Source organism: Petaurus breviceps, unplaced genomic scaffold (assembly GCF_028583685.1).
Source record: "Petaurus breviceps papuanus isolate PSGF00001 unplaced genomic scaffold, PetGlider_PUasm1.0 296, whole genome shotgun sequence".
Classification (NCBI taxonomy): domain Eukaryota; kingdom Metazoa; phylum Chordata; class Mammalia; order Diprotodontia; family Petauridae; genus Petaurus; species Petaurus breviceps.
Window position 1 is genome coordinate 148,311 of NW_027186046.1, and position 12,939 is coordinate 161,249.

At 47.4% G+C, this 12,939-nt stretch overlaps 1 long non-coding RNA gene across 1 annotated transcript; it reads right to left on the bottom strand.

Annotated features, from left to right (window-relative positions):
• Nucleotides 1–9,744: 9,744 nt before the first annotated feature.
• LOC138167769 (uncharacterized) lies at nucleotides 9,745–12,933 on the bottom strand. The gene is made up of 2 exons (XR_011169959.1): nucleotides 12,385–12,933; nucleotides 9,745–10,796 (listed from the first exon to the last, which is right to left on the bottom strand). It is a non-coding gene; the product is annotated as an uncharacterized lncRNA (long non-coding RNA).
• Nucleotides 12,934–12,939: the final 6 nt, after the last annotated feature.

A 12,939-nucleotide genomic window follows, 5' to 3' on the forward strand; every position in this document is an offset into this window, starting at 1 on the left:
CATGTGTCTGGAGTTGTTTTTTCTGTCCAACCACCAAGGCTCAACCCCAATTCTACCTTCTCCAGGAAGCCCATCTATTGAGAAACACTGCCCCTTCCTAGCAAAAGATGTTTCACCACCAAGTGGCTCTCGTACCCGCACTGGTAAGGGCTTCTTCCGTGTGCTCCCCAGTAAGCACAGCTGCACTTGGAGGCAGAGGGCGTGGCTTTCAGTGCTGGGTCTGCTGCTCATTCTTTGAGCATATGCAAGCCACCAGGACACAAGGGCTCTCGACGTTTCCACTTGTAGAATGAGGGCGCTGGGTCAGATAACCTCAATGGAACTTCGGAGGTATCCTCGCCAGGGCCCACCTCCACTCACCCATCCCGGTCTTCAGAATCAGCTCATCCAGCTAGCCTTTGTGCCTTTGGTATCCAGCTGAGAGCCCCAGCCAGGAATCTCTGTGCATCTGCATTTCCTTTCTTCCCTCCTACCCCACCTTCAGTGCCTGACTCTTTCTGGCCCTCTCCACTGCCCCAAGCCTCATTCCTTTCTGTCCCTGTAAGCACCCAGCACTGGGCATGGGTCTCTTTCTCTGTCTCGTTCATGACCCGGACTGGATACAGATCTCCAAATCCCTTTCCCCCTTACCTCAGGACAAAAACCGGGATCTGGGTCTCCTTCCCCTATTCCCCTTGAGGTGCTACCATCAGGTCCATTGCTCTAGTGGAGGAACCACTAGATGATCAGGAATGATGAGCATGGCCCTGATAAGAATTCCTGCTCCTTATAGATAGGAAGTACTTAAGATTTGCATTTGTGTCTTTAGTGCCTAGGTGCCTAGTGTGGGATTGATTCTCCCCTCAGGGAGGCCCAGGGCCTAGGGACAGCTTGGAGCTCTGGCTCTGAAGTCAGAACACAGGTTCCAATCCTTCTGGCACTGCCAGCGTGACCGCAGTCGAGTCATTTCACTTCCTTGGGCGATGAAGGGTTGGACTATATGGCTTATGCCGGCTCCACCAGCTCCAGAACTATGATCAATAGGAACGATTTTCATCACTCAACACAGTGCCTGGCAAAGGGTAGGCGTTTAATGTTTTATCGATCAATTGATTGAAATATTTCACAATACCAACTCTTTTAAAGGCTCTGTACTAGGACTGGGGGCAGGGACTGTCCCTGTCCTCAAGGAGCTTACCTTCTTCTGGGAGATATGGCCCCCAAACAGGCTAAGTGTGTATAGGAAACTGAGGAAAGAGGAGGGCATGAACCCCTAGGGGGCCAGGAAGGACTTTCCACAGGAGCTGAGTCTCCTGGGAAGGAAGAATGCCACAGGGCATGGGGGAAAGCCTAGGCAGGCAGAAGGAGGGAAAATCAATTCATCAACAATCCTTTATTAAGCACCTACTGTATGCCATGCACTGTGTTGGCAATATGAAAAGAGGCAAAAGACAGTTCCTGCCCTGCAGGACGTCTCAGTCTAATGGGGCAGACAACATGCAAGCAAATAAATACAGAGCAAACTGTATAAGGGATAAGAAGGACATGATGATCAGAGGGAAGGAAGTGGGATTCAGAAGGGCTAGGGACGGTTTCCTGTGGAAGTCAGGGAGATGAGTGGTTGGAGCAGAGGAAGCACATTCTAGGTAGAGAAGACAGCCAGAGAGAATGCCTGGAGCCAAGAGAGTCCAGTGTTACTGGATCCAAAAGGACTAGAAAGGCAGGAAGAGGCAGCTTACGGAGGGTCTTGAATGCCAAGCAGAGCATTTTCTATTTACTTCTGGAGTCTTCCAGAAGCCACTGGAGTTTATTGGTGGGGGGTGGTGTGTGACACAATACTTGCATTTTAGCAAAATAGCTAGTGGTTGAATGGAGAATGGATTGGAGTGGAGAGAGACTTGAGAAGGACAGACCCCCACATGCATTATTGCAAAAATCATGTGTGATGGGATGAGGGTCTTCCAGGAGCAGGGTGGGGAGGAGGACTGAGTCAGAGGAGAGTTGGTACAAAGACAGAATCGACAGGCCATGCCAGATTGGATATGGGGGGTGAGAGTATGAGGCCAGGATGATTACTAGGCTGTGAGTCCAAGGGACTGAGAGGATGGTGGGGCCTTCTACAGTCACAGGGAATGTCAGAGGGAGGGAAGGTTTAGGGGGAAAGATAACAAGTTCTGTTTTGGACATCCAATTCAAGATGTCTAGAAGGTAGCTGGAGATATGACACTGGAGGTCAGCAGAGAGATTGGAGTGGGATGGATAGATCTGAGAATCATCAGTGTAGAGATGGTGATTAAAATCCATGGGAGTGGATGAGATCACCAAGTAAAGTAGTACTGCACAGAGAAGGGAAGAGGACCCAGGACAGAATCCTAAGGGACGACTATGGTTAGGAGGCATGATCTGGAGAAAGATCCAGCAAACAAGACAGAGAAGGAGTGGTCAGAGAGGTGGGGGAGGACCAGGAGACAGAAGTGTCCTGAAAACCTAGAGAAAAGGGTATTAAAGAGGGAATGATCACCAGTGTGAAAAACTGCAGAGAGGTCAAGGAATTTGGAGACTGAGAAAAGGCCATTAGATGTAGCTGTTAAGAGATTGTCAGTAACTCTGAAGGGAGGAAATTCATGAATCATGCCTCCTTGCTTCTGATCACTTAACTAGTCTAAATCCGCCTAACTGTATTGTAATTTAGCTTGGATCTCCACCGTATTGATAAGGACAGACAGGCCCAATGCTGTGCTGAGATCCGCCTCAGAGATTATACTCTTCCCCTGATCAAACCAAACTAGTTTAGTGAGAGGAGGACAATGGAGGCCCCGCCGTAGATGTCCTTTTGAGGAATTTAGCCACAGAAGGCAGAAGAGATGCGAGATGATAAGTGGGGGGGAAGGATCAAGTGAGGGCTTTTTTCAGGATGGGGATGGGCATGTTTGTAGACTGTAGGAAATGAGCCAGTGGAGAAAAGAGAAATTGAAGATAAGCGAAAGAATAGGTATGACAAAAAGGAAAAGTTGTTGGAGATGGGATAGAATGAGATTACTTGAAGAGGTCGAGGGATTAACCTTGGTAAAGACAGGGATCAAAGAGGAGAGGCAGAAGGCACCTGAGTGATAGATGAGAAAGAAGGGAGACAAAGGGAGTTCATGATGAATGGTCTCAATTTTCTTCTGTAAAATATGAGACAAAGTTCTCAACTGAGAGAGTGTGTGGAGGGGAGCCAAGGGAGATTTGAAAAGTTTTGTAAGAGCTGCAGTGAAGAGTGAGAGAATGAGTTGATAAGGGCAGTGTAGCAGCATTACCTAGCAGCAAGGAGGGCCCACATAAATCTGTAGTGGAACCAGTCAGATTTTCTCTGCCTTCCCTCAGCAGTATGTGTGTAGCAGTGAAGGCAATGGATGGTGAGAATGATTCAAGGCTTGACTGGACATAATTGGAAAGATGATAAAGAGGGGTAGGGAATTAAGAAAGGAGAATAGTATAGAGTTAAATTGGCTCATGAAGAGGTCAAGATAGGGAGAAGAGAGAGTGACTCACGCAGAGATGATGTCCTAGGAGGAAACTGAGGGTTCAACGGACTGGAGGTAACAGTGAAGATGACAAGTAGAGCTATGGACAGGAAGGCAAGGGAAAGGTGAAAAGCTAAGGAGATGATGGTCAGATAAGTGGATTTCAGAATTCCTGGACGTGGATTTTGTACACTTGTGGGTGATGGCAAGATCAAGGGCGTGGCCATCTTTGTGGATGATTGAGGTGGGGGGGAGAGGCTCATGGGAAGTGAGCAGGTTGAGAAGTTGACTGGTTAAGGTATTTGAAAGAGAATCAGTATGTGTGTGGAAGTCCCTTAGTATGAGGGAAGGAGTTGGGGAGGAAGGAAAAACTTCATGCCAGGTACTGAATTCATTGAGGAAGGGAGGGGAATAACCTAGGAGTCTAAGGACAACAGCTACCAGAATTCTGATTGAGTGGTAGATGTGAATATCATGAGTCTCAAAGAAGAGAGGTTACTGCATGAAGGAGGAAGATGAAGAATATGCAAGTGGCCATGAGGAGTAAAGAGTGTTCCAGCTCACCTGCCTGCACCAGTGAACCAAAGAGAGTGAGGGACAATGCAGCCTGCACTGGAAAGGGCAGCCACGAGGCTCTGCCATCAGAGCAGAGCCAAGTTTCAGTGAGAACTAGCACATGACAGGAATGGAGAGAAACAGATTCAAGATGAAGGGGAGTTTGTTGCTTACAGAACAGGCATTCCAGAGCATACCACAGAAAAGCTGGGTGAAGTTAGGATGAAACTTTGGGGTAGAAGGATTGAGGAGGATGAGAATGGAACTGGTAGGGGGTGAGGAATGGGGTTTGAATGGTGATCTACAAGATATTAGAGACATTGGTATGTGAAGGGTACAACCAGGTATGAGAATGGTCCTCACTGAGTGGAGGGCACCACTCCTCTACCCTCAAAGGAGCTGGGAGGCTTGGAGATGAGGGAAGGTGCTGAAGGTTCCCTACATCCCCCCTGGGAGACTGGGCTGGAGCAGGAGGTGGAAGATGCCTTGTGCTGGCATAGAAGGAAGTGGTTACTTTGGGGCAGATAGAAGATGATTGGCCTGGAACCTAGAAGCCTTTCCTTGAGACACATTGCACCTAGCAGGAGATGGAAGGCAAGGAAAACAGTGGGAAAAATAACTTGGCCAATTCAGCAGACTGTGGATTGTGCAGCTAGTGCCTGACAGAGCCTGGTCTCTTTCCCCTCTACCCTCTCACTCCCGGGCTAGAGTCAGGGGGATAAATCCTGGCTTACTTGTCCACAGTCAGCATCAGACCATCTCTTGATGCCTTTAGGTCCTAGCATTTGGAAGGGACCTCAGTGCATCTGGCCCAGCTGACACCTGAACAAGAAATAAGCAGACTCCCAGTAAGAAAGAAGTTTGGGTCTCCTGGAGCAGCCCATTCCCCTTTCAGCTCTAACTGTTAAGTATTTCATTACACAAAACCTAAATGTTTGTCTCCACCCACTCAGATTCTTTTAAACCTGAAGGCTAAGCAGAACAAGGTGACTCCCTATCTCTCAGGTCCCCTTCCCCTGTCTTTTCTTCTCTGGGGCACACATTCGCAGATACTTCAAAACTTTTTATGGTATGAGCCTGGGGTCCTTCCTCAGAGTCTTGATGACCTTCCTCTAGACTCATCCCCTCATCAATGTCCTTCCTGAAGTATGGTACCAAGGACATGGGCACAACAATCCCAAGGTGGTCAGACCAGGGCAGGAAGCCTTGTGATACCTTGTCACGATAAACAGTGGACTGTCTCTGAGCCTCATCTAACAGTTTAAGAGGACATTCACTTTGGGGATTGTCCTATCATGTTATTGGCCCCCAGTGGGCTTGTAGTTCACTCTAACCCACTAAAGATGTTTACCAGGCAGACTGCTGTCTAGTCACGCCTCCCAGTTCTGAACAAGTTTTATTTTTAACCAAAGCATCGGAATTTACATCGCTTCTTTTTACATTTCATCTGAACAGACTCAGCTGTGCCTTTTCACCAGATATGGACTCACTCATCCTCCTACACATGATAAGCAAGCATGCCAGCTGTGCCAAGCTAGGCATGTTAACCAATCACTGACCACAATGCTTGACAGAACATGGAGAGGCCCTTTTCTAAGTGGGCACTGAACGCTTACTGCTGCTCTTCGGGTCCAGCCCGCCAACCAGTGGCCAGGTCACGTCTCTCCGTCTCATTCACAGTAACAGCTGAGGGACTTTTACCCTTTGCTAAGATGCAGGTGCTCTCTGCAGCATTCTCCTGACAGTCTAGTAGGCTGGTCAAAAAGAAAATGGCAGTGGGGGTCATGGCAAGCAAAGGAGTACTTGGCTCCTTGGTTCAGCTATCCAAGCGCCTTTAAGCATCGCCTTTGATTGCATCGTCTTTGCTGGAAACACCATCACACGGTGCCCAAGGTGGGAGGGACTTGCCAAAGAGCACATAAAAGCATGTGCATGAGCTGGAACCAAGCAGAACTGAGAGAGAGAACACTTGTGGGGTCAGCACGCTGTCTATTCTGTCTGTGAACCAAGCAGAACTGAGAGAGAGAACGCTTGTGGGGTCAGCACGCTGTCTATTCTGTCTGTGCTGACTTGCATCTGTTACTTTGTCAGAAAGAAGCACTCTGTTGATTTGTGATTGTGTTACGTTGTCAGGCAGAAGTATTTTGTCTGTTGATTGTGTTACTTTGCTAGACAGAAGCACCCTGTCTGTTGACTTGTGTTGATTTCACAGGCAGAAAGCGAATTGAGATGATAGTGCCGGCAATGTCTGTGAGTACTGCTAAGCTTAACGTATGTAAATATTAATATTAATGTAGTATTCTGCTAAGCTTAACATATGTAAATCTTGTTGTAGCTCTGTTAAGTTTTGTCTTCCCAGAAACAGAAACTTCAAAGGGCTTGGAGTGGACTAGTCACAGTGAGCTTCAGATTGGAACAGGGGTTGGAACAGGTGCTAGAGCAGGAACGGAGATCTGCCTACCTGTGAATCCAGGCAAGAGCTGGGAGCTGGAAGAGGAGCCACGGGGTTTGGGGGTTTGGGAGTCAGCCTCGAGTCAAGAGGAAAGGACCTTTCCTTGGGTACTTAGTGCTGACTGCCCAGATAATGACCTAGGAGCGGGAGACCTTTGTACTTTGTACTCCTTAAGGATGATTGAAAGCCAGTCTCCAATCAATATGAAGTCTTTAGATGGGTATTTTATATTGACTGATTAAAATTATAACTTACTGAATGATATCTTTTGTTTAAGACTATGTGGCCACCTTAGTAATAAGTTGTTATGTTACATTGTTGTGAATGTTGTACTCTGGTTTCTGTGAATGTTTTGCTTTAGTTTACTGTCAAATAAACAGGGAGTTCACTATACTATCGGATCAGAACCTTAAAGCTATTCACAGCAGCATTCCTCAGGAGAGCTGCTAGTGCTTGACTTTACAGTAGGCTAGCTGGATCTGTTCTGAAGAGAAGTCATCCTGAATCAATGCAGTCACCACTTCCTTACTGTAAAGCCAAGCACAAGCAGCTTTCCAGAGGACTGCTGCTGTGAACAGCTTCAAGGTTCTGATTACATACCGTGTTTTCCTGATAATAAGACACTGTCTTATTAATTTTTTTGGAAAGAAAAACACCAGAGGGCTTATTTTCAGGGGAGGCCTTATGTTGTCCTGCCTCAGCTCTCCTCCGCGGCACTGCTCTCAATGGCGCCAGCAAGCAAATCACTGGGGAAGAACAGGATGACGCGCTCACTGCTGCAGCTCTGATTGGATGCAGCTCGGAGCATGGAGTGCGTTTCTCCTGGGGGGGGGAAACGGTGCATACAGAGGGTACTGTAATGTAGCGTGTAGCGCAGAGGATCACCTTCACTACAGTAGCAATCTCAATAGGGCTTATTTTTGGGGGAGGGCTTATTTTAGAGGAATCTTACACAGTAAGGGGAGGGCTTATTTTCGGGATAGGTCTTATTATCAGGGAAACATGGTAGTATAGTGAACTCTCTATTTATTCAGCAGTAAATTAAGGCAAAACATTCACAGAAATCAGAGTACAGCATTCACAATATTATGACATAACAACTTATCACTAAAATGGCCACATAGTTTTCACCAAAGTGGCCACATAGTTTTGGTTTTTTTTTTGCTTTTTGGAGGGCAATTGGGGTTAAGTGACTTGCCCAAAGTCACACAGCTAGTAAGTGTGTCAAGTGTCTGAGGCCGGATTTGAACTCAGGTCCTCCTGACTCCAAGACCAGTGCTCTAGTCACTGAGCCACCTAGCCTCCCCTGAGGCCACATAGTTTTAAACAAAGTACAGTCATTTAGTAACGCGATCATTTAGTAAGTCCCTAATTCCATCATCCTTAAGGAGGCTTACCTCCTTAAGGGACACAAAGTACAATCATTCAGTAAGTCCTTAATTTGGGGGTGGCTAGGTGGCGCAGTGAATACAGCACCGGCCCTGGAGTCAGAAGGACCTGAGTTGAAACCCAGCCTCAGACACAACACTTACTAGCCGTGGGACCTTGAGCAAGTCACTTAACCCCAACTGCCCTCCAAAAAGAAGAAAAAGAAAAGAAAGTCCTTAATTCCATCATCCTTAAGGAGGCTTGTCTCCTTAATGGACACAAAGTACAAAGGCCAAAGTTCTCCACCCCTAGGTCACAGTAAATCATAATCTCAGTAAGCACCAGGTACCAAAGAAAAGATCTTTACATCTTGACTTGAGGCTGGCTCTCAGCTTCCATGGTTGCTCTTCCATGGTCCCAGCTCCTGCCTGAATCTACACAACTGACACCTGGGTTCAAAGGCAGGCAGCTCCCAGGTCCTTGTCCGGTTCTTGTTCCATATTGAAGCTCACAGTGTCCAGTCCACCTCAAGTCCTTCATAGTTCCCATTTCTGGGAAGACAAAGCTTAACAGAGCAACAAAAACATTCATACACATTGCCAATACCATCATCAATTCACTATCTGCCTGTGAAATCAACTCAGACCCACCAGCAAGGTCTGAGAGCTCAACACAAATCATCAGTATAGAAATCAACACAGACCCACCCAGCAAAGTTCAAGAGGTCAATACAAATCATCAACAAAGTCCCAGAACTTCCAAAACCCTCCTCGAGGACTTCTGTAAAGAGACAACCAGAAAATCCTTTTTCAAGGCTTCCAGTAATCCCTTCCCAGGGATTCTATAGAAAGTATCACAAACAAACATCAACACAGACGAAACACACAAACAGAATGTTGGCATACCACAGGTTTTTTCTTTCTCCACCACAAGAGCTCCCTTCTCAGCTCAGCTGTCTCCAGCCTGGGCCTCTCCTTATATATGGTCATTAGCTCCTCCCCTTCCTGCTGCAGGAGTTCACAAGTTCTAGGGTTCAAAGTTGTGGGATTCACAAGTTCTTAATACTTGATACAACCATGACCTGAAACAAGGTGTTAACTACTTCTTTGCTTGCCATTACACTAAGAGCTCTTTCCTAAAGATGGAATCCTAATAAAGCTGCCCCCAGCCCCGATATTCTAACTTCATTATATTCCTGGCCCTGCTGAACAGCAGGCCCACTGCACCTCCCCCCACCCCCCAATGTCCTAACCTCCACATAAGGCTCATGGAACAACAGGTGTGTCCCTGAACTTTTAGTTCCCACAGAAACAGCAGGTATGTCCATGTGACGAGAACCCAGCTACTGCCTTTACCTGTCACTGCCCCCAGACCCAGGTGTGTTCTTGTATTCCATCACAATCACAGCATCCATCTAGTCCAAGACAGGACCACAATAGCTAGCCAGCTGGAGGGCAGAGTGACCAGAATGTCTAACCACCAAACCACAGATGGGACCCTCCTCCATTACCTAAGCCCTTAAGAAACTCCTCCTGCCTTTTTTAATATTAATTATATTAGTTTATCCTATGTAAATTTCTGGTGTGTAATTGCATCTTATCCTAAAAATCCATCTTGCTTTCTCTAAAGTTGCTGGTTCCTGTTGCAACTTAGCCTGCTTCATGACAGGCATCAATCTCAAGAAATGCCTGTACTTGAATTAGAGGTGGTCTGGCTTTGGATTCTTTGAGACTGTTTCACTACAACACATCACGAAATTGCGACAGTTTTTGGGTGGGCAGAACCCCCACCGCAACAGTTCTTGGCGTCCCTGGGTTTAAACCGCAACACTAATAATCCATTCTAGAACCTGACCGGGAATCAAAGTTCAATGACACACTCAGGTTTTGTTTTTTTCTTTCTTGAAAATCGGACCGTTTTTATTCTTTGTTTCTTCAGGATCACATCCATTCCCATCTTCTCTCAAAGAGAGCTACCAGTTCTTTCAGGATCCTAGGCCTGATGACTTGACTTTAACAAGAACACTCTCTAGGTCTGTCCTTTCTTGTCCAAAGATCTTCTCGGGAGGAACAAAACCCCAGACAAAATAAAGAACTGAGCAGCTCTTTCTTCACTCAGTCTTCCACCTGTCCCTCCTTTGATCTCCCTCTTCCCCAGCCTCATGTTCACAATAAAGACAAAACTCCAGACCGATTTTCCATATACTACTTAGCTTTCCTCATTCTGATTTTTGACCCTCCTGACATTCTTATCAACTCCTGCCCCATTGTTATATTTAACCTCCATCCTTGACCCTTCACATGTCTTTTTAAAATCCAAGTTGGTTAGTAAGATCCTTTTGAAGTCAGCCTGGTATATTTGGAAAACGCCTCCCTTTTCCTCCTTACTCTGACTGTTTCTCTTGGTGGAATTTCATTCTGAAGACCTTTCTACCCATCTGTGTCAATCTAACGACACCTTAGACTTTTAGTTCTGGAGACCCAATCATTTCCCAGAACCACCACCAACCTCCTCCCTAATTCTAAGGTGTCTTTCAGATTGTGTCTGGTTTTCCTCTCCTTTCCTAACTTGTGTTTTGTCCTTCATTCCCAAAGAGGACCATGACATCAGGGGAATGATGAAGTCACTTGCAGTTGACTTTGATTTGAGTAAGGGAGGGCTGTGCAAGGTCACCAGCTTTGTTGTCTCCTTCAGTCATCTGGATCCAGTGACCTGAGATTCATCAGGACGCTTGGAGATGGGAGACGCTGGCCCTTTTAGGCTAAGGCCTTTTCAGTACTCACTTAAGAGTTAGGTAATGCCCATTCAGTGAAATGGCCTCTTTAAGAAGTGAGTCAAAGGAGGAAAAAAGAAAAAAATCAAGCTGGGAGGGGAAGACTCCAGGGTTGTCATAAGTCGACTGCATGTCATCGTGTCCCTGATGCCATTGTCTTCTCCTAAAACAAAGCACAAACAACCTGTGAGCAGTCTGAGCTGCCTGGATGGGGACCCAGCTAGTTGGGTAAGCCCGTCCTCTCCCTCTCCTAAGGAAGGCAAAATTTGATGGCCAGAAGCTTCCCACTTAACTCGGGGTTCACTGGCTAGATTCCTTCCTTCTTTCACAAAACCTTAAACCCAGTTCACTCTGAAGCTCATAGATTGTGCCACAAGAGGTCCCTCCACTTAATGGCTGTATTTTGGGGCCCTCTGGCTTACAGTGAATGCCAAAGGTAACTTTCTCTTTGGAACAGCAATCCTGAGGGTCTTCACCTCCCAGTGTGATTTTTTCTTTTTTCTAATTAAAGGGGCCGTCCCTTGAATAACTTTTTAAACAGGCCTACACTGGCTCCAGATGGCTTTGGAGGAGAAAGTGAGACTGGTGACCTTGCACAGCCCTCCCTCGCTCCGATCAAAGTCAACTGCAAGTCCTGTCACCATCTTCCTGATGCCCACACAACTACACCCGGTAACAAAGAGAAACCTTGTAATCGAACAACCGATAGAGCAGCATGTATGCACCTTCTGCCCTCCTGGCTAACAGAGGGAGGCCTGGACCATCATCTGCCCTCCCGGACCATGACTGGATTTTCACTTATTCAGACTTCAACTTCCTTTGAGTAATCTTTTTTTTTTTTTTTTTAGATTTTTGGACAGGAAAAGGCAGGGCAATTGGGGTTAAGTGACTCGCCCAAGGTCACACAGCTTGTGTTAAGTGTCTGAGGCGGGATTTGAACTTAGGTTCTCCTGACTCCAGGGCTGGTGTTCTCTTCACTGCACCACCTAGCCACCCCTTGGATAATCTTTTTTACAGTTCTGCTGACCTCAGTCACTTATCAGCTCCTACTGTTAGAAATGCCTAAGGCCAACAAACAAACACATCTCATACAATGGAAAGGGTGAAGGGAAGTGTTTATTTCGGTTCTCATGAGAAGCTAGCATGCCAATACAGAAACAGCCAGCCTTATCAAACGTCCCTCCCCCTTCTAGGCAGGGATTGGTTCAGACCTGACTCCAGTTCTACCATGCATTCACATTATACATTGTTCCTTTAATATGACCCTCCTCTCGTTCCTGGGAAGTATGTTTGGAAAATGAGGCTCTGATGCTGTGCAGGGTGTGTCAGAGTTAAGAAAACACCATGACCTATCTTCACCCTGGGATTTGGCATGTCTCCTGCCAAAGCAGGACCCTGAATGTTTCTTTCCCAGCACCTTCTCCAATCCATATAGCTACCGAGAATGTTTCTTTCTGTGGAGGGCAAACTTGATCTCTTTCTAACAATACAAATCTTTCCTCGATTCCCCAATTCCTCACATTCCTTCTTCTATCACCCTTTATTCAACCATTCTGACTGAGAAAGCGCCTTTGCTTCCAAGTCTTTGGTAACACTTAAGGGCTGCCGTGAACCATTTGGTGTCTCTTGGCACTTGGTGTGTCTTTGACCTCCAAGAGGACATGGCAGCTCTTCTGACCAACTTTGAATCAGGTTTGCTAGGGATCCTGCCCAGGTCTACAGGCAGTCAGCAAGGCTGATTAAGCACTTACTCTGGACCAAACCCTGAGGACACAAAGGCAGCGCGGCAGACACACACAGCCAAGATGCACACAGATGGCAGGGAGCCTCCGGAGGGCTGGGGGCCTCGGAATCGTTCCAGGCTGAGCACCGGGGCAGAGCCTCTTCCTGGCTGACACCAAGGAGGGCCATCTGCGCTCCCGCCGTCCTCGCAGTGCCACGGTCAAGCTCCTATGTCTGCACCTTTTCCGCAAGACTAGCATGTGGAACAAGGTAGGGCAGGTGCCCTGCACCTACTGCCTCTGGCTGCCTAGGTCGGAGATCTGGAACACCACCGGCTGCTGCGCTTTCCGAGGGCGCATTAGGTCGTACACAGCACACATTACTATGCTTTCGGAGCTGAAATACGCCAAGGTGGCCCCTGTCAGCGCCCAGAGGGGCTTCTCTGAAGATCAAACCGCTCCCTCAGCGACCGCGGGTCTACAGGCCCTGGAGGATGGACCTGAGGCAGCAAGGGGCCCCCTACGGCGCCGCTCACGGGGCTGCCTTTGGGCGTCAGCCTCCGTGCTGGCGCCTGCCCTCCGCGG